At 39.3% G+C, this 22,182-nt stretch overlaps 1 protein-coding gene across 29 annotated transcripts in view; it reads right to left on the reverse strand.

The window, feature by feature from the left end:
* The window catches only part of DTNA (dystrobrevin alpha), a 359,115-nt gene that overhangs the window by 251,509 nt on the left and 85,424 nt on the right, over window positions 1-22,182 (reverse strand). For 9 of the 29 annotated variants that reach the window (XR_009250990.1, XM_058692375.1, XM_058692372.1 and 6 more), the window contains exon 1: window positions 7,075-7,339. The exons of 2 other annotated variants lie outside the window; for them this stretch is intronic. The gene's annotated coding sequence lies outside the window, so the exon portion shown is untranslated. Of the gene's footprint in view, window positions 1-7,074; window positions 7,342-7,450; window positions 7,575-22,182 lie in introns of those variants that run through there. 18 more of the 29 variants (XM_058692382.1, XM_058692385.1, XM_058692383.1 and 15 more) reach the window with 13 other exon arrangements.

Raw genomic sequence — 22,182 nt, forward strand, 5'->3', positions numbered from 1 at the left:
ACCGAACCCTCTATCTACCAGGATTTTTCCTTTACGTACATACCTATGATAAAGTTTAGTTTAGAAATTAGGCACAGTAAGAGATTAACAATAATAATAAAATAGAACAATTATAATAATCTACTATAATAAAAGTTATATAAATGTGGTCTCTTTTTGTCTCTCAAAGTAATTTATTGTACTGTACTCATGCTTCTTTTTGTGATGATGTGAGAGGATAAAACGCCCACATGAGAAGATGAAGGGAGGTAAGAAACACAGAGGCAGGCTACTGCTGACCTTCTGACCATTCATCAGAAGGAGGACCAACTGCTCTGGATCCTGGTTGACCACCGGTAATTAAAATCATGGAAAGTAAGCCGTGGATAAGGAGGGAATACTGCATACGACCAAAGTCCAGATCCCTGTTCTTCTGGGGGCTTTGTTCTTCTTGGGCCCACCTATCATTCATTAGCGTGGAATTTATTAGAGGTCCTCAGAAACATTCCAGCTTTTTCTCTTTTCAGGCATGTGATAGGATTGTATTCCTCACCCAGCTGAAGTTAGGTGTGATCGCATGGCATGCTTTGGCCAAGGAAACGTGAGCACAGGGAACACAGGTCACTTCCAGGTGAAAGCAACAACGTGGGGAAGGGCCTGCAGTCAGGCCAACCCTCCACAGATAATTCGCATGAGTGGGAAGGAAACCTTGGCTTTTATAAGCCATGGAGATTTGGGGGTTGTTACCTCCAGAAATCAAGCATAGTAATATCTATCTAGAGCACTTCCTATGTCTGTATCTTGGTTTGATCATGTATAAAAGAAAATAACATATGTCTCTTACCTACAAAATAGTATAAAACATTGGATGAGGTTTAGAACAGAAGTGTTACACTTCTCTGAAGTGTTAAAAACAACATCTTTCAATGAGTAAATATGTTGCTACAAATGTGTGGCAATGAACAGTCTAAAACTAGGAAGTTCATATGCATTAGAAGATAGATTTCGTTCAATTAATCTACGTCTCTTAATACAATTAGTAAAGACATCTATAGTCTTGAACTATGATTAATTCAGTGAATTCATCCCTTCAGCATTCCTAAATCTGTGTGCTACTACATCACCTAGGAATGGGGTACAAAAAGTAAAGTGAGACTGAGAAATAAAATTAGTAAAAATAACTATTGCCCTCTTTAAAATACACAGAGCTTTAGAAAGTTTTCATGACTCAGGGCATCTCTGAGTCACCTTTATGCCATATTTATTTTGCAAGAATTTATTTTGCAAAGTTCAACTCTATTTATGCAAATAAATGTGTTTATATTTTATATTAAGATACAACACAGTTTCCTATGTGATAAAAATACATGTTCAACTTTTTAAAAAATAATCCGTTTAGGTCTCTTTAAACTATTTTATAAAAAAATCTGCTAAATAGATATTAAAAAAATTAAAGTATTCCCAAGACCCCTAAAACTTAGCTTTTTGAACTTCTAAGAATTTACCCAAGGGATACAGGAGAGCTGATGCACAGGGGCACTTATACCCCAGTGTTTATAGCAGCACTTTCAACAATAGCCAAATTATGGAAAGAGCCTAAATGTCCATCAACTGATGAATGGATAAAGAAATTGTGGTTTATATATACAATGGAATACTACTTGGCAATGAGAAAGAATGAAATATGGCCTTTTGTAGCAACGTGGATGGAACTGGAGAGTGTTATGCTAAGTGAAATAAGTCATACAGAGAAAAAACAGATACCATATGTTTTCACTCTTATGTGGACCCTGAGAAATTTGACAGAAGACCATGGGGGAGGGGAAGGGGGAAAAAAAGGTAAGAGACTCTTAAAGACAGAATAAACTGAGGGTTGATGGGGGTGGGAGGGAGGGGAAAGTGGGTGATGGGCATTGAGGAGGGCACCTGTTAGGATGAGCCCTAGGTGTTGTATGGAAACCAATTTGGCAATAAATTTCATATTAAAAAAAAACTTAGCTTTTTGACAGGAAAATACTAATTGCTAAAGAAAGGCAAAGTGATTTTTTTAAACAAGTATGGAGATTAGCATACATAAATTAAGAATAGAAATTAAAGAATAGAATAAAGCAATTTGTTAATTACATCCATTGTTTTAACATGACATGCTCCAGTGTCAGTGTCCAGTGAAGGGGACTGAATAAATAATTTCTTACTCTAGACACAAGGTAGGAGCTTGATCGAGATTTACTGAATTAATAAGACAAATTAGCTCAGCTACTTGAAAGCTATGATTTAAAATCAGCCAATTTTTAAGAATTAGTCTTATTTTTTTTTACAGATGAAGTAAAAAAGAAAAGGCCTATAATACTATATTTTCATATTTTGTGTTAGAGAAATCTGGGTTCTCATCTAGACACTGACCTAAAAAAAATTATATTTAAGCTTACTCATTTTTGAGAGAGAGAGACAGAATGTGAGCAAGGGAGGGGCAGAGAGAGAGGGAGACACAGAACCTGAAGCAGGCTCCAGGCTCGGAGCTGTCAGCACAGAGCCCGATGCAGGGCTTGAACCCATGAACTGCCAGATCATGACCTGAGCCAAAGTCAGACGCTTAACTGACTGAGCCACCCAGGTGCCCCTAGACACCGACTTTAAACATTTGATTGGATTCAAAGATTTTTATTTAAAATATTTATTTATTTTTATTTAAAATAAATTTGACCCCATCCATATTAGGGCTTTTTTCTTTGTGGAGGTAGGAAAGCCCCATATGAGAAAAAATACAAACCATGTTTCTTATTTTTCTAAAAATGAGGTGTCAGCATATCATAATGTATGATAAATTTATAAATGATCTGAGGAATATGACATTAGTTAAACATCCTGAGACTTAATAAGCTATATTTCCTCTTTCTCTGGTTCCCGCCAACAATATTCAATTTTTAATAATTAAAGGCAGCGCTTTTTTTTTTTAATTCAGCATAGCAAAATGAGACTAACATTTATATCGCTAAAGTTTTCTAATGAAAATTTTCAGCCACCTTTAAGATTTAAGATCACAATGTCCTATCACATAAGCAACCAACTGCTTTCCTTCTAGCACCACACTGTGATCTGAAAAACAATCCAGTGTTTTCCAATGGTTCAGATTCAGGCTATATGCAGTGAGATTATTTTGATCTAGTTGTGCCCCATTACTTTTTTCCATTGGTGTTACCCACAATTATGGGCTAGATCTGTTGAAACATGTCAGTGTTTCAATTCTATGACTTTCCTTTTTATTGTGAATGTCTCTGACAATATACGGGTAATTTATTCTACTTAAACTTCTATGATTTGTCTTGTTATCACAATGATATTATAGAATCTCACTTGGCAAAAATGGAAATGGATGGCCTCCCCTCTCCCAAAAGAAAATAACCAAAAACACACACTCATTTTTAACTGACTCTACTTGACATAGAGGAGAATTAATGATCACTATTCTAGACAAAGAGTCTAAGGTCAAAATAATGATGTTTAGAATGAAAAACAACAAAGCAAAAAAGGAATTGTTGTGAAAAAACTTCCTCATAATAGTTGTTTGTTCATTCCTTAAATGTAACTTGGTTTCTATGTGCCCATTACTGAGAATTCAAAAATGCACAAGACAAGAAGAGTGGGTGAGCTGTGCACGTAAAGGATGTACAGTGTAGGTGACTTATAAGGTCAACCTTGAAGAAGTAGGATTTAACCACAAAGGAGATGAACAGTGGGTATTCTGGGGGGAAATGTAGGTAGACTAGCACAGAGGTATGATGTCCTATGGAATATTCTGGAGGCAGAAATTATGCACGATTCAAGTGTTAGTGAAAAAGCCAGTGAGGTAGTTGAGATGGTGTTAGACAAACAGGGTGAGGCTTTGTGACAGGCCTTTAAGACATACTAAGGGCTTTATTTTGGGGGAAATGGTGAGTCACTAGGGATTTTTAAGTAAAGGAGCAATCCATTCATGACTATGATTTTGAGAAGACAAGTGTGTTGGTCCCAGGATGGGACATATGTTGGGGTGCAGACCCTAGGAGCAGAAGAACAACTGGGAGACCATTGTAATGCCCAAGTGAGATGCTGAAGAACTGAAGTAGAGGGGCTGCAAAGGGAACGGAAAGGAAGGAATTTATTTAAGACAATGTCTTAAACGTGGTGATGCTGGATAAAGGCCAAGAGAAGGCAGGAGGAGTCAAGGTCAACAGCTGACAGCGATGGTGGTGGGGTGGATTAGAGAGACTGAGGAGATGACTAAGGAAAGGGGCCAGCCAGGGACACATAAAAGGACGGCTAAGTATTGTTGACAGCTCCAGTAAGGCTGGGAAACACGAATCCTCCGTGCGTTTGCAAATTTCTCCAAAAGCCCACGGCGAAAACTAAAAATCAGAAAAACTACCCGAAATCATCAGTGATGTTAGCAGACTGCTTGATACCTCCTCTAGCACGTGTATATATTTATAAATACATAAAATGACTATAAAAGCAGTACAGTGAACTTCCCTTTCTGGTAACAGTAGTGAAATCATTTCGACTGACACTCCCACTGAGGTAACTGAAGATCTTTAAAATATAAAAACAGCAAAGAGCTTAATATGATGGCGAGGTTTTCACACACAGAAATTTGGAAGGCCAGAGCTCAAGAGAGGAAGCTTATCTTTGACAGCTTTTGCCCTTGGGCATAGGAGTATGGGGGAGAAAAGATCTGTGAAAGCAGCTGTGCTTTGAGCAACCTTACAGGTTTTGTGAGAAGGGCAAAACCTGTGGTCCTCAGGTGAGGGCATTAATAAACGAACACAACTTTAACTTGGGATCTCAAAAGGCCGTAGCTTCCTTTATGGTAGGAGTGAACCCCAAATACATGATTCTTCACACAGATTTGCAGCCTTGCTTCTCACACAGGGGTGATTCAGGAAATCTTAGCTGCTGCACTTTGACAAAGATAATTCTGGTCTGATATTGCCCCCGGGGGGCCTGGCAGAAGCAAAGTCCTTTCTGGGGGAAAAACCTCATCACCACTAGGTCTCAATTCATTCTTACAAGTGATTTTTAAAATACATTTCCAACAGATAGTCAAAGATATCCAAGCAACCAAGAAAATAAGACACCATGAGTGAGAACTGGCAGGAACAATAATAATAGAAACGAATCCAGTAACACTCGAGATACTAGAATTAGCAGACATATATTATAAAGCTACACATAGCATATTCAAGGAGATAAAGCGCAAGCTTGACAAATTTCAGCAGGGAACTTGAGTGACATTGATAGCAGCAGAGAAATATTTGTCCTCCCCCTTCCCTGTCAACACTATTTGGTCTCGTGGTTTAAAATTCTTACATTTTAGAATTAAAATTTTTTGGTGTTCTTTTTTTGGCTTTCTTTTGACACACTGAAAACAAAAACCAAGCCCCATACTGAAAAGCCTGATACAATTTTAGCTATATGTATAATTCAATCGGAAATATTTAGTTGAGTAAAATGTAAGTCTACCTGGAAGTGTTTGTGTGTGTACATGTGTATACGGTAAGCACACACATACTTGCACTCACGAATTTCTTGGAAGCACTTCTGATTTCTGCCAGGCTCACTCCTACTGTCAACAGGTTAGGACCAAGCTGGATAAATCAAGGTTCATAGGAGTCAATGTCACCAGGGAGAATTTACAAAGATACCATCCACTTGTGGAGATGCAAAATGAAAATTCATGGCAACTTTCTTGGAAGATAGGTCTTAACAGTATGAAAAGGAGGGTATTGCAGTGATATTCATCAGGGGTCCAGAAAGAGAAGGAGGACTGGAAGCAGAGACGGAGAGTGGGCAGAGAAAGGGGGGTGGGGGCATCAAAACTGAGCCCTGCTAACTTCACATTTTGTTTTGGTCTTGCTAGACTATTCGATAGTTGTAAAATCAAGTGATTCTATCAACAAACTGCTCACTTTCCATTTTAGAAGAGTTATGCAGCATATCAGTTATTCTTATCCAAACTGAAAGACCCATGTGAAGTCATTCATTGTTTGTACTTAGTTTAGCCAACTTAGTTCATTAGAATCGGGTCTACTTGACATAGCAAAACTCAGCCAGTTACATCTAACAACTGTTCAGTCCCACACTGCAATAAGAACGTCAGCAGATTTATTTTCCCCATATAAAGTAGAATTTCCAATTCACACCATGTCCTCTGTGACTATTATGGACAGTATTTATTCAGAAGGAATGCTGTGCAAGTTTGGGAAAGCTGTCTCCAAGAGCAGAGCCGAGAGGTCATTCGACAAAATAAGAAACAAAACCTATACATGGTCAAAACATGAAGAGAACTGAGGTTTGTCATTCTCTCTTTTAAAGAAGAAAGTTCCGAAATCCTTAAAACACAGCCTGGTAATAGCAAATTAGACAACTCTCCCTCCTCCACCCTCAAGTTCCATATAATCAGTACGCCTCCATTCACTTAGCAAATATCAGCTTTTTTGGAGGAAGAGAAGCTGCTTGGAATTAATGAGGCAACATCAAAAAATAACTTCTATTAAAAAATTGTTCTCTTCAATGGCAAACTGCCTTTTTTTCTAATTTTCTTTTAAAATAGATTATCTTCTAAGGCTCCTATTCACTTCATCCCACCTTTAGACCACCTCTTTTTCTCTCCTTTTATTTAGTTTTCCTTTTTCACTTCTTAAACTAGGAAGCACCGTTGCGCCAGACGAGGGAAGTAACCTCATCTCACAGTAAAAACAGTTACATCCAGTGGTATCATAAACACGATAACGTTCAGTGGGTGTTGTGACACAAAACCGCTGACATTGCAATTCAATAACTGCAGGGTGTTTAAGGAGTTAACAGAGAAAAATGTAAGTAAGGGTCATAGAGCAAAACTGAAATTATAGACACGCAAGGTACATTTCAAAAGCTGAAATGCTCTAGTTATTTCTGCTGCATAACTTAAAAAAGGCCAAATAGCTCAAGAAAGGTAAGAGAGTTACAGTCCCGGAAAGTCTTCGTGATCACTTTTTCATTTACACAAATAAAAAGAGAAATTCCACGTTAACCTTCCCAGAGAAGCGATGCACCTTAAAAGCAAATCTTTTCACTTACCCTAGAGTATGCACATCATGAGCTCCTAAATCCTTTTAATTCCAGGACATCCAGAACATACATGAATTCTGAGCACATTGACTTCAAAAACAAGCCCCGACCAAATTGTTAATTACTACAGAGATCATAACAGAACTCTCTGAAATTCTAGGGAGAGATAGGAGTTTAAAATCCAGCTTCTAGATCCTGGTGTATACTGTGTCTATCTTTAACTTGAAAATGATTTGGTTTCACATTCCATTGAAGTCCCACTGGCAGATGCCTTTGGTAAGCTCACCAATGGCAGGCTTTCAAATGCCCTCCCTCCACCCCCTCCTTCCTCTGACCGAGCTTCCGCTGATACATCTAATGCCCATTTACTCAGCTGTCTTTTTACCTGTCTCTGCGTGGGTAAAAGGAGATGCTTTCATTGATGGCTATTACGGAAACACTTGGAAGCTTAAGGCAGCCCGAGGACTCACTGTGCTTTCCCTCCTGCCATCCCCTCCCCCTTGTTACTGCCAGAAACCAACTGACTTCCAAACTTGGCTGTCTGAAAAAGAATGTTCTCTGATTGGCATTCCTGGAAGCAGAAAGGAAGGCAGCTCAAGTTTTGTTCTGTGGCTCCCTCTGTGTGAAAAACTTCCCCAGGTACACATAATACAAACAAGTAAGTTTCCTGGATTTTTTTTCCTTAACTTTGAGGAGAATGGAATGAATATTTGGGGGCATGACAAATATTTTTGATGTCATATAGCATTTAAGTTTTAATATATCCACATATAATTTTACCTACAATGGCTACGCATGCAGAAAAAACAAAACAAAACAAAACAAAACAAAACAAAACAAAACAAAAGCAAAATGGCAAATGTTGTGTTAGAAGTTGAATTTCCTTATTAGTGAATGGGTTGGGACCCTTCAGCAGAAGAAGCAGTCACGCTTCCTGCTTGACAATATTCTGGAACGCAGCTGTTCACTCTGTGGCTTTTCCAATGAGAGAAAACCTTCCTCATAAGAACTGTGGAAAAACTGATTTCAATTATCCTATATTTTATATTGCAAACGGCGGGAGAAGAGAGCGCCAAAGACTCTCCCCATTGAGTCTTCTTTTCCAGGACTGTCTTGCAAACTGGTGAAGACTGGTGAGGACTATACACACACACACACACACACACACACACACACACACACACACACACACAGAGATAAACACGTGAACAAACAAAAACTGAGTGACTGGAAATGAGACAAAGATATGTTTCCTCAAATACAATCAGATAAGGATTAATAATGGACAGTCCCTTCAAAGAACTACTAATAAACTTGTGTTTAATATTTATTTACTGGTCACCGGGGCCAAAAGATTTGCTGCTGCTGCTGCTGCTGCTGGAAATAACTTACCTCTCATGTTCAAAACAGTGAATTTATTGTATGCCATTTTATGGACGAGACAGCTTCTTGAAAGCTCTGATAAAGGATTTATAATTTCAGCAATCAGACAAACCACAACCTGTGCATTTTGCCTTTCCAAATCTCATCTGGCTGTGGCTGCTAAGTCTAGGCAAGTGTCAGCTGGCTGGACTCACGGGTAGTGGTGTGGTTACAGCTGCTCCTTGTAACTTGTACAGACATCTCAAAAATATTCAACGGCAAAGGGTTGCGTCCAAAAAGAAAGCTTTCACTTTGTTTGTGGTTGGTCTCTGATCTCGGTGGTCTGGTACCATATCTGAACAAGACCATGTTAGGGAACCATGAGTGAAAATCTGATTAACTGGCATCACGTTACCAGTTTACTCTGGTGATAGTTTATTCCCATATAGATTGGTGTCCTACCAGCTTGTTCACTCCTTAACCTGTTACTAGATGTTCTTAAAAAAAGAAAAAACTATAAAAGGGGCACCTGGGTGGCTCAGTCGTTTAAGTGTCTGACTTTGGCTCAGGTCATGATCTTGCAGTCCTTGAGTTTGAGCCCTGAGTCAGGCTCTGTGCTGACAGCTCAGAGCCTGGAGCCTGCTTCGGATTCTGTGTCTCCCTCACTCTCTGCCCCTCCTCTGCTCACACTCTGTCTCTGTCTCAAAAATAAATAGATAAACTTTAAAAAGAATTTATTAAAAAAAACTATAAGACGTTGGGAGAGGAGGAAGAAACTTTCCTTATTTTTATTCCCAAAGTTGATTGTCTTAGGGAAATTTCAAGCTATGTGCAAGGCTGATAGATAGGCGCATTCAGAAATAAAAAGGAAAGAACAATCACTCACCCAGAGAGCACATGTCCCATTCCTGTGTGTCTTCTTCCCTCTATCAAAACACTCATCCTCAAGGCTAATGGATGGTGTCAAAACACATGTGAACTAGGATGAGAGGACAGGGTTGGAGGCAGGCCGTCTGGTTCACATTCAGCCACACTACTCGCTTCTGTATCTCTGAACTTTGCACGTAACTGACGCTCAAGAAATGTTTTTTGAAACTGAAGAACTAACTACTTTTGTGAAAGTATATGTTCTAACTTACGGAAAATGATTACATGTTGGCTCACTGCAGATATAGTTATATATTTTGCATTGATCTTAATGGTCTGGGGAAAAATATCTCTTTTCAAGCCATTAACCAAAAGATTTTATGAAAGCTATATTAGGTACTGAGTACCTTTACTGAAGAAAAAAAAAATCATAAATGTTGTATCTGTGTGATTAGTTCTCAAAACCAACATGGCAAATATTGCTAAGATCATTTCTGTTGAGCTTACTGGCTTCTAAGAAAAATTGAGAGAACAGGAAATGTTAGGTCCTTCAAATATTTCATACTAGCTAGTGAATTGGAATAGTTTTCTTTATTGAATCGCTATTGGCTATTCCTTACAGTGCAACATTTATCAACCAGGTATCTTCTTGGGTTCCCAACTTTATCCCCTTATATTTTCATCTATGCCAATCATGGAAATTTTATTTAAAAAAATTTTTTTAATGTTTTTATTTAGTTTTCAGAGAGACAGAGAGCAAGTGGGGGAGGGGAAGAGAGAGAAGGAAACACAGAATCTGTGACAGAATCTCCGAGCTGTCAGCACAGAGCCTGATGTGGGGCTTGAACTCGTGAACCGTGAGATCATTGCCTGAGTGAGCTGAAGTCAGGCTCCCCAAATCATGGAAATTTTAGAACAGCTTTTGCATTAGTCCAACTCCAAGGTCGAGTGAACACAATGGGAATTTTTTTTCTTCTTTTTTTTCCACCTAACCTTCACGAGGCAATTGATAAGATTTGTAATTGCTAGAATTTAGTCTTTATCATGAGTAAATGTTATTTTTCTCTGTCATAAGCACTAACATGAGAGTTAGGATTTGATCAGAAAAACAGCTTCCAGGGCTGGCTTCCAAAGAAAACTGGGCATGTAACAGGCAAATCAAATACCCTTGATTTATCATGAACAAGCAGTTAATCTCTGCTCCATTCTCCAGAAATAGACATATCAGCACAGTTCTGTGGATGGCGAATGCTGGTAGCAGGCTCTTTGCAGGGGTGAGTAAGCTGTTCAAACTCAGATCTCAGTTGATCGGTAAGGCATCCAGGCATACAAAGAATCAGATTAATGGAAAGCAAATGGTCCCCATTATTTTTTCCTTACTGGTATCCTTAAAAGACTAGCATAAGTAATATTCTCAGGATAATGGTTTTGCAGATGATTTTTTGGTCTTTTGCATGTAATTTATTTTTTTAATACATACTACTTGCAATACATTATATTTGTGTTCTCCCAAAACCCACATATTGAAACACAATCTGCAATGTGATGGCATTAGGAATTGGAGCCTTTGGAAGTTGATTAGGTCATGAGGGTGCTGCCCTCATTAATGGGATTAGTGCCTTCCAGAGACACCTCCAGAGAGCTTCTTTGTCCCTTATACCATATGAGAACACAGCAAAAAGATGGCCGTCTGTGAAGCAGGAAGCAGGCCCTCACCAGACACTGAATTTTTTAACGTCTTAATTTTGGACTTCCAGCTTTCAGACTGTAAGAAATAAATTCCTGTTGTTTGTTAGCCATCTAGTGAATGGCATATTGTTATAGCAGGCTGGATGGACTAAGACACTATACAAAAATGAGGGTTTTTTTTTGGGAGGGTGAGTGGTGAGTAGTTATTTTTTTCCTAAGGAAAAATTAATAAATCCAAGCTGCAGTTGTTTGAAAGTAATTAAAATAGACACTCCCCAAGAAATTTTAGAAAACTATACATTAAAAAACCCACTAAAAAATAGAGGCTCTAACAGCAGATATGGAAGACATTCAAAACAGCAGCATGTTATGTATAATCTTATGAAATTCCAACCAATTTAAAAATTGGATGAAATGGGCACTCATTTTGAATGTCTATGGGGTGAAAATAGCCCTAATTATGGAAAGGGCCATATGTTAAATACACTAATTATAACATATTTGGTAGAATAACTGGGAACAATGATACTTTTGATGACAACAGAAAGACATGGGCTAATGCTTAGGTTAAAAATCAAAGCATATAGATGTACATGCACCATGATTTTTCACTATGTTGGAACTTCTGTGGGCATTAGGAGGAAAGGTAAAAGCTAGCAGGAATCCTATCAAAATGATTTATGAGTACACACACTCATACCCCAAAAATATTCAAACAAGAACGGTTGCAGACCTTCCTCATTCTCCTTCTGGTCTTTGAAAAGGCATCTCTATTTCTCTTCTCTGGGTCTGTCAGATGGTAGGTGGATTGTTGGCAGGGGAGTGGGAGGGGCATGGGGAGGCTCTCCAATGTGGAAAGAGGGCAGAAGCCAAAGGGGGCTTATGTTAATTGTCAGAAGGTCATGGAGGGAAAATACCCAAGAACAGGAGTGACTTAAAGGAACCAGTGAGAACGAAGGAAGAGAACAGGGAACAGAATGTGGCAGGAGAAGCAGGCGCCAGGGTGTAAGCCAGACTAGGGAGAAGAATCTTTGATGAAGTAGACTTGGAGGAGAGCAAAGTTTAGAGGGGAAGTTTAAGATGTCTGGCCCTAGGATATCTGGCTGCGTAGTTTGTTATCTCTTCTCATGAAACACTTAAGATAGGTCTTTACTTTTCAAGATCTGGTAGTGTCACCTTTCTGTGTCTTTTGGATACCGCATGATATTGACATCGATCTTAAACGAATAGATACATTTGGTTACAGAAACATTTTTGAAAAGTCAATGCTAATTGCTTTGTCGTGTTATTGTGGTTGCTGAAATTGGTTTTCTTTGGTATGGCTAGGAAATCATCTACACCCTTGTCTCAATAAACTCTCTTGATCACTTTCTTCCACTTGTATTTTGTTTCCTGTATCTCTCTCTGTTCCCAAGATGGGTATCTATTACAGTCTCTTGGGACGAGCTGTATATGTAAAATGACCAACCATTCCAATTTTACTGGAACTGAGGGTTTTCCCAGTATGCAGGATTTTGAGTCCTAAAACCTGGAATGTCCTAGGCAAACCAGAATGAGTAGATCATTCTCCATATGTAATCCAGCACTGTTTATGTTATATGTAAGCTTTTGATAAAAATTAGTCTTTTTTTTTTAATTTTGAGGTATTTGGCCCAAGTAGAAAGACATTCAAAAAAAAAAAAAAAAAAAAAGATTTCTTTTGCCTTTACCCCTGGCAGCCATGCAGCATGGGACAGGTCAAACTCCAATCTTTACACTGAGAATAATAGTATATATTTCAGAGATGTTGTCAACCTCAAATGAGATATGCATGTAAAACATGTAGAATATGTAAAAGAGATAAAATGAATAAATCTACATTTTAGATTTTATTTTATATAAAATTATATGTAGTTATTTTTCAGAGAACCTTTTAGTTATGTTAGGTTGAGAAATAATAAAGTCCACAGATGAGTCCACTTCATACTGCGTATGTGGGGCAGGGAGAGATAGATATTGGTGGACTGAGGGAAGAGCTTTCTCAGTAGCGTCTGTTTCAACATAAGATTTTTCCCTAGATTAAACTCACCAAGATAAGGATGTTTTGTTTTTGAGAGGCTCTATAGCCAAGGAAACAATCAGTACTCCGTGTTGACAAAAGATACAGGTAATCGTCTGCGTTAAAAATAAAGATTTATTCTGTATCCTTTCCTTCAACCTGGGGTAGGAGCGTTTTTCTATGGTGGGACCAAAATCAACCCAAATTAGAATGAAATCATTAACATATCCGTCCCTAGACAAAACTAGAACGCCCAAAGTCATCCTTGGGATAGAAAACCACCCCCTGCTGTACCATTTATTTGAACGCTGGGGGCACATGCCATACTTGATGGCTTTTTTTTTTTTAATTTTTTTTTAACATTTATTTATTTTTGAGACAGAGAGAGACAGAGCATGAGCAGGGGAGAGTCAGAGAGAGAGGGAGACACAGAATCCGAAACAGGCTCCAGGCTCTGAGCCGTCAGCACAGAGCCCGACGCGGGGCTCAAACTCACGGACCGCGAGATCATGACCTGAGCCGAAGTCGGACGCTTAACCACTGAGCCACCCAGGTGCCCCACTTGATGCCTCTTAAGAAGTGAGAGTACAGTTTGGTTTGGGAGCGAGACCAGCATTACTTAATGTCATCATTTGAAATCTGTGCAAATTTTCATAATCGTAAATCCAATCCATATTTGAAACCCAAACAAACCGGTTCTACCCCAAGCTTCTTGACTTAGAAATGGGACAATATGTTTTGTGAAGTAAAAGAAAATAACATGTAAAAGCCACACTGGATCAAGTTTGATAGTTATCATATTCAGCTTATTCTACTGGGAGCAGTTTTTCTCCAGATACGCACAGGGCTAATCAGTGCTTTCCAAACTTCTTTGGTGGTGGTGGTGTTTTCTATAGAACCCTTTGTTCAAAGAAGTTAGTTCACTGGAACTTAACAATGACAAGGCATGGCTCCTTTTCGCAGAAACTCATGTGGGAGGCCTACCGAGCTCCCTCTTCTATAAGGCAGTCTCTGTGGAAACGTCCAGAAACCTGGGAAGCATAGCGTGAAAGTCACTGAGCTCCAGTACTCGCTGCATTCAGTTTTTTAAAATGTAACTTTCATATATTTAAAAAAATCATGCACATATTTTTAAAAGCCATGCAGAATGTAGAGCTTTAAAGAATGTCCTAACCCAACCCTACCCCTCCTCATCCTTAAATCCCAGAGGCAACCGCTTTCAACTCTTAACTATTAATTATGACACTCACTCCATCTTCCTAAATGATACTCTTATATGCCTCTTCTTTTTTATTTTCCCAGTGTAGATATTATCTATTGGTCTCTTACTAAATCCTTATCTTTAGTTCTTATGGACCCTATCTCCCGCAAGTATGCTCTCAGTATCTCCTTCTCTCTCTCATCTACACGCAGACACACACACACACACACACACACACACACACACACACACTTTCCTTCCCTTAATCCTCCCAGTTTAGATACACAACAATTTTAGGTGAAGCACTAATCAGTGTTTATGTTATCTTGGCTATGCATATATTGTTCACATGTAAACCGCACGGGATTTATGACTCTATTTCCTTTCTTTTACACAACTGTGTTTTTTTCCTCTGCCACTAGTATTGTGTCACATTTTTGCTTGCTCAACTTCTATTTGCCCACCATTACATTTTTTCAGACTCATTAGAAATGTAGCATTCCGGGGCGCCTGGGTGGCGCAGTCGGTTGAGCGTCCCACTTCAGCCAGGTCACGATCTCGCGGTCCGTGAGTTCGAGCCCCGCGTCAGGCTCTGGGCTGATGGCTCGGAGCCTGGAGCCTGTTTCCGATTCTGTGTCTCCCTCTCTCTCTGCCCCTCCCCCGTTCATGCTCTGTCTCTCTCTGTCCCAAAAATAAATTAAAAACGTTGAAAAAAAAAATTAAAAAAAAAAAGAAATGTAGCGTTCCTCTTAAAATAGACAAGCATGTCAGCTAGTTTTTCAGCACGCCCCACCCCCGCAACCTCGAGGTCCTTGGGGTGTCAATGGTGTTACTGAGCTGTCATCCTGGGACTGTGCTTTGTGGCTTCATGAGAAAGATACTTAGAACAAACCAACTTTTGGAGAACTTGAACCCTTGAAAATATAGTTGTCCTTGTCTTGGACTTGCTAACTTGACTAGATAATTCATTGTTTAGAAATTCTTATCCCTCAGAAATTTCAAGTAATTTCTTCTCTGTCTTTAGTTTCTAGTGTTGTTTTTGAGGGGTCATTCTGTTCCTGCTCCACTTACTATTTCTTCTTTATCCCCGGTGTTAGAATATCTCATGACAGTACACTCTGGTGTGGATCCCCCTTTTCCCCCTACAGATTGTTTGCAACTCAAGGGACTTTTGCTCATCTATTCCAATTCTGGGCAAATTTATTATATTTTTTAAACAATTTCTGAGTTCTATTTCCTCTGTTATTTTATTTATTACTATTAATTATTATTATTATTATTTTTTTTATTTTTATTTTTATTTTTAAAGTAGGCTTCATGCCTAATGCAGAGCCCAATGTAGGGCTTGAACTCACAACCCTGAGATCAAGACCTGAGCTGAGATCAAGAGTCAGACGCTTAACCAACTGAGCCACGGGGCGCCCCGCTCTATTATTTTACTCTGAAAGTAAACTCCTTTTAGTGGGATGTCGGACCCCTTAAGTGAAGTCTCTAATTTTTTACCTTTTCTCTTTCAATCATCTTTCTGTCACTTCCTCTCTGGAGTAATTCCTCACCTCTCTTCTGTTGGAAGAGTTTAATTCTTAGTTTAATTTCTAAGATTTCTATTATCCCTAATCGTTCCTTTTTAAAAGTACTATGTTTTGTTTCATGGAAATAATTTCTTTTCTAATCTCTATGAGAAGATAACATTTTTTAAAGTTTTCATCTCTTCCCTTCAGTCATTGTTTCCTTCAATTTCTTGTTTGTTTGCTTTGGTCTCTTTTACAGAGACTTTCTTCCATATCTGGTATTCCTTACTTATCTGCTTTCGCAGTATATCATGGTTGTTAGGGTGTTACTGTAAGGTGATTAGAACTGAACCTTCACTGAAATACCCTCAAGGGTAACTAGGTTTCTCCCCACCAGGGTAGTCAGATCTTCCAGAGAAGCCCACCTCCAATGTGCTATCTAGGCAGGATAAGCTCTGTTGCCAGTGTCCTGGAGCAAAGCTAGATAAGAAGGTTTGAAAGAGAGGTGAGTTTATTACTATTGACCATGCAGATTTCCACTTAACCCAACAGATTTGAATATTACACCTGATGCCCACCTGCCACTGTTTCCAAGCCTGCTGGGTTTATAGCCTCTCTGGTTAAGTCACTCCAGAGAATAACGCAAGTGACCTCCTGTCTCCTGCAGGGTGAGGGGCAGGCAGTTGCCAAGCTGCACAGGTTGCAGACAGGATTTGGGAGTCCAACTGTTAAGAATCTCAACCACTTCCTGTTTTCAGCTCCACATCTCACCCCTAGCTTCAGCGATCCCCTTTGCCTTCACTCCTCATGCTTTTCCGGGCTTCTCTAGGGACTCTCCATTTGCATCCTGTTGGCATCTCTGCAGGTACCTGGGTTTCCACGTCTCTGCTCGGCTAAATCAAGCACCACTTAATCAATTCCCTTTCCATTTTCCAAAAAAATAGGTCAGCAGCTCTCTGCTGTTCTATGCTCTCCCATTTTCTTGATTCCAGTTAGTGTTTTGTGTTTACTGCCAGTATCGGGTAGCTTTGGGAGGGAGAGGGTGAAATTAAGTATGTGTTCCACCCAGCATTTCAACAGTAATTATGTCTTTACGGCTTTAAAAAGGGATCAAATTCTCCAACCTCTCCAAAATGATCGTAACAAATTTTCATTTGTGTGTGTATGGGGGGGGGGGAGGGGGGGGGCAACATTGCTAAATGAAAGAACACATTGCTGAAATCAAAGCTAAATTCCAGCAAAGTATACAAGTATCTAGATCAGATCCACTGAAGTGTAACATCTAATTGAAATAAAGTTATCTCTTTCATAGGGTCTAAACTAGGGTATTGTCCATTACATTAATACTTTCATTATATATCTGTGAAATTAAATACAGGAACATACCTAATTATAAACAATTCCTCTGTATGCAAAATCTATGTATCCTAAAAAGTGAAAATGCATTTCTTTTGTACAAAACTGAAGTTCTGCCTAAACTATCCATTAAACCATAACTCAGCCAAGACAAGAAAATTGTCTTAAAATGATCTCAGCAGTCATTTTGTGTTTGCTTTTGGTTGGAAGGCAATGTAAAATCTAACAGTGATGTCATTTCCCTGTTAAGATGTCACAGTTATTCTTATATGGGCCTAATTTGGGTATTTTGTTATTTGAGGCCAGCTTTGTCTGGAGTCATTTTATGTATTTGTTCTGCTAATACTATGTCCACTAGAGACACCGGCTTTCTAGAAGACATATTTTACCCTATTGCTTCCAGAGTATCCCATCAATATTGAAGCTACCTTCTATTCTTGGAGAGGAGATGCATACATTCTATTATTTCTACAGCTAAAAGAGTTGGCTCTGGGAAAAGAGTCAAAGGTCGTCCTTAGCATCCTTTAATTTCCTTCCACATTTGCCCTCTCTCTATGAAGTTTTCCCACCTATGTCCAAAACACTGTGTTATCATCAGTACTGCCTTTAGATTTAGCCAAGAGATGGGGGAAGGCCCTGCCCTGGGCCTCACACGTCAGAGCTCCTTGCTGCTCAGGTCCTCCTCTGTCTGTGTCTTTCCCCACAGATCTATGAGTTAGAAGCAGAATGAGTGATCCCCTTCTACAGCATGGTTTGGGCCCTGGAGTTCTCTGCCACAAGGCCCTGAGACTGCTTCCATGTCTGCCTTCCCAACGTGGAACGGTCTGTGGTATGCACACCTCGAAGACTAGGAGTGGATGAAGGATAATATTTTGTGTAGGGAGGCGGATGCAGTGAGTCTGAAATAACCCACTATAGAGCTGAAGACCCACAGAAACCTGGATAGATTGATATCAAAAATGGGATTAACCACTCCTTGGAGAGAGAAGAATTCTATAGCTTTTATCACTCCCAGGGCCACAGTGAGAAAAGGAGCCCCCTCAGCACATGGGGGAAGCTGGGGATAGTGTGAACAACCATCTCAACTGTTAACAAACTTTTAACCACTGCAAGTGGGCCAGTATCATAGATTTGAATTTGGAGGCAACCCAACCGTAGACAGAATCTGTACTTGCCTGCCAACTCTTTCCTGCGGGCTTTCACTGACTGTTTGGGGGTAGCTGAAACAGGCCAGGACAGGGTGGGAAGGCTGACAACGATCTCCTGAAGGTGCAAAAGATCTTCATTCCATTCACTGCAGCAGCTCTGCAATGGCTGGAGGTCAGGGCAACATGGTGGAGAGAGATGTTTTTAGGCCTGGACATCTGGGGACTGGAGTGTGAAAGAGGGAGAGAGATTTCCTGTGGTTCATATATGTTGGCTGTTAGGCTAGGCATGAAGACATCTCTATGGCATTGCCAAGTTCAGTCTAGCTCTAAGGAAAGTCCTATTTCCTCCCTCAATACGTCTAAAGTCAATGGTGAGTGGCACCTGGGTGGCTCAGTTTGTTGAGTGCCCAACTCTTGATTTCGGCTCAAGACATGATCCTAGGGTCATGGGATCAAGCCCTGCATTGGGCTCCATGCTGAGTGTGGAGCCTGCTTAAGATTCTGTCTCTTTCTCCTCTGCCCTTCTCCCTGGCTCCCGCTCTCTCACTCTAAAAAATAATAAATAAATAAATAAAGTCAATGGTGAGCTGACTTTAACTAGAGAAGTAGCAAAGCTGGGTTCAGATCTAGAACATATTAGATTATTTCAATCCCCTTTTCCACCTCCTTTTCCACACATTAACAGTCTGACTGAGGAAGAAGTGGGCCCTTTTCTCAGAATGTTTATTGTTTACTGCTATGTAAACCATGAAGGCTGATACACAATAAAAAATTATAGAACATGTGAAGAGGCAGAAAATGTGCCCCCCCCCCCAGAAAAAATAAAAAAGCAGGGGCGCCTGGGTGGCTCGGTCGGTTAAGCGTCCGACTTCGGCTCAGGTCACGATCTCACGGTCTGTGAGTTTGAGCCCTGCGTTGGGCTCTGTGCTGACAGCTCACAGCCTGGAGCCTGTTTCCGATTCTGTGTCTCCCTCTCTCTCTGCCCCTCCCCTGTTCATGCTCTGTCTCTCTCTGTCTCAAAAATAAATAAACGTTAAAAAAAAATTAAAAAAAAAAAGCAAACAACAGAAGCAGACCTACAGATGGCACAGATGTTGAGCTCAGCAGACAAAGATTAAAAAGAAAGCTATGCTAAATATGTTGAAAATATGTCATGGAAAAAGCAGGGAGCATGTAACAGTTGGGGAATTTCAGTAGAGATATAGGTGCAATCAGAAAGAACCCAATAAAAATGACAAAAATGAAAATTATGGTACCACAAATACAGGATTCATCCAGTGGGCTGAACAGTAGACTGAACCAAGCAGAAGAAAGCATCAGTAAAATTTAAGACAGGTCAATAAAATCATCCAAATTGAAGCACAAGAGAAAAAAAGCGTGAAGAAAATAGAACAGATAATCTGTGATTGTAACACAACATCAATGGTCTAACATGTGTAATTGGAGCCCCAGAAGGCTATGAAAGAGAGAACGGGGCAGAAGAAATATTTGAAGAGGTGAGTATTTTCCAGAATCGAAGGATTTCAATCCATGTGTGAGAAAAGCTAACTGAAACTCAAATAGGAAAAATGTAACAACAAAGAAACAAACAAAACGACCAATCATAACAACAATATAGTGAGGCATTTTATAACTAAACTGCTTAAAAACAAAGATAAAGAGTAAAACTTGAAAGCAGCCAAAGAAAAAAGACATATACAGCGAATAACTGTATTTTGATAGAATAGTTTTGAGAATGTCTGACTTTTCATCTAAAACACTGGATTGCCATAAAACAATGTAGTTATCTGCAAAGTGCTGAAGGAAAGTGCCTGTTAGCATGGCCTTCACTATTCAGTAAAAATATCTTTCAATGTGAGAGTGAAATAAGACAGGCAAAAGTTGAGAGAATTCATTCGCAGCAGATATGCACTAAAAGAGATGAGAAAGTAGCTTTTTCAAGGTGAAGGCAAATTATTCCTGATGGAAGCCTGGATCCACACACAGGAATGAAAAGCAGTAGAATGGATAAATGAATAAACATTTGGATAAGTATTAAAGACTTTTTAAATACTTTATCTATCTATCCATCTATCTACATACATACAAAAGTTAATGACTATTTTTTTTTAATTTTCTTTTCTTAATGTTTTTATTTATTTTTGAGACAGAGAGAGACAGAGAATGAGCAGGGAAGGGGCAGAGAGAGAGGGAGACACAGAATCAGAAGCAGGCTCCAGGCTCTGAGCCATCAGCACAGAGCCCGATGCGGGGCTTGAACTCACAGACCGTGAGATCATGACCTGAGCCGAAGTTGGACACTCAACTGACTGAGCCACCCAGGCGCCCCAGTTAATGACTATTTAAAGCAAAAATAATGCAGTAAAACCTTGGTTTGGAAGCATAATTCATTCCAGAAACATGCTTGTAATCCAAAGTATTTGTGTATCAAAGCGAATTTCAAGAACCATTGGCTCACTTGTGATCATGTGACATTCGGCATCATATACTACTCGTACTGCAAGACACCACTTGTTTATCAAGTTAAAATTTATTAGAAATGTTTGCTCGTCTTGTGGAACACTTGCAGAACAAGTTACTCACAATCCAAGGTTTTACTGTAATTTATTTACCTATGAGTACTTATTCATTTGCCTGTGAGCGAATAAAATACAAGACAAAAAGGAAACAAAGAAGAGCGAGTGAATAAATGGAATTACAACTTTCTAAGTTTCTTAGGATTGTTCTTTTGGTAATGTTTTTTTTGAAGGAGACAATGATAAGTTAAAGGTGCATATTGTGTGATCTCAAGATACAATCACTGGGGCGAAAAATCATTCCACTAAGGTACTTACTGTGAAAACAAGCAATAGAGGGGATAAAAGGGAATACTAAGATATTTAATTAACTCAGAAGGCAAAAAATAAGGAACACAAGAACAAGAAACAGATGAACCAAACTGAAAACAAATAACACGATGGTAGACTTAACCTAACATTACGTTAAATGTAATATAATAACTACTCGATTATCAAACTTAATAAAAAAGCACTACCAAACTACATGTTTTCTAAAAGACATATGCTTTAAATGTTAAAAAAAAACAGATTTATTGAAAGTAAGTGTACAAAAAGATAAACCATAATAATGGTTTAGGCATTATTATTTCCACTAACAGATTAAGACACTAAGTGTCAGATTAAGTTACTCAGATTATTGGGGTTAATAAATAAGGGTCCATAAATCTGATCTTAATATCTGCCTGATTGTGAAGCCCTAAATGTTTCCCTTGTACTGAGAAATTAAGAGGTTTCCTTTCCAACACAGATTAACCACCTAGAAGTATTTCCTTGGACCTTGAAGACTTGGGCCTGTTGTATTGCAAGGCAAATACTATAGGTATGGAAGTTAGGTGGCAGTGAGGAGGAATCTCCTTTTCCTTGTCACCTAATAATGGGCGAGCCTGTACCAGGTTAGACCCTGAAAACATCTAGAAGAAGGAAAGGGAACCTGATGGGAGGGAGAGCCGGGGTGACAGAATCTAGTTATTTCATAATCTCACTTGAGGCTGTAAGACCACGGGGTGCCAGGGCACACTCGAGACCCACATTCCACCCCTGCCAAGTCTGGCACTGAGTTAACTTAATCTCTCTACACCCGGTTTTCAGCTGCAAAAAGATGATGATAATATTTCTCTCATAAAATAGCTCTTGTGAGCACTGAATGAGTTATATGTAAAACACTTGGAAAAGTGGCCTAGCACATAGCAAATTCAATTAGAGCTCCTTTAATCATCATCATCATCATCATCATCATCATCATCTTCACCATCCTTGACAGTAAATATGTGAATGAGAATATGCTCATTTTATACTCATCTTTTACAACAGTGGAAGGTCTGGGGGAAGGTAAGAAAAACAGTAGATTTGAATCAGCTAGAGAGTTTTTATAGCAACAAGGTCCAGG

This window comes from Neofelis nebulosa, chromosome 11 (genome assembly GCF_028018385.1).
Source record: "Neofelis nebulosa isolate mNeoNeb1 chromosome 11, mNeoNeb1.pri, whole genome shotgun sequence".
NCBI lineage: Eukaryota > Metazoa > Chordata > Mammalia > Carnivora > Felidae > Neofelis > Neofelis nebulosa.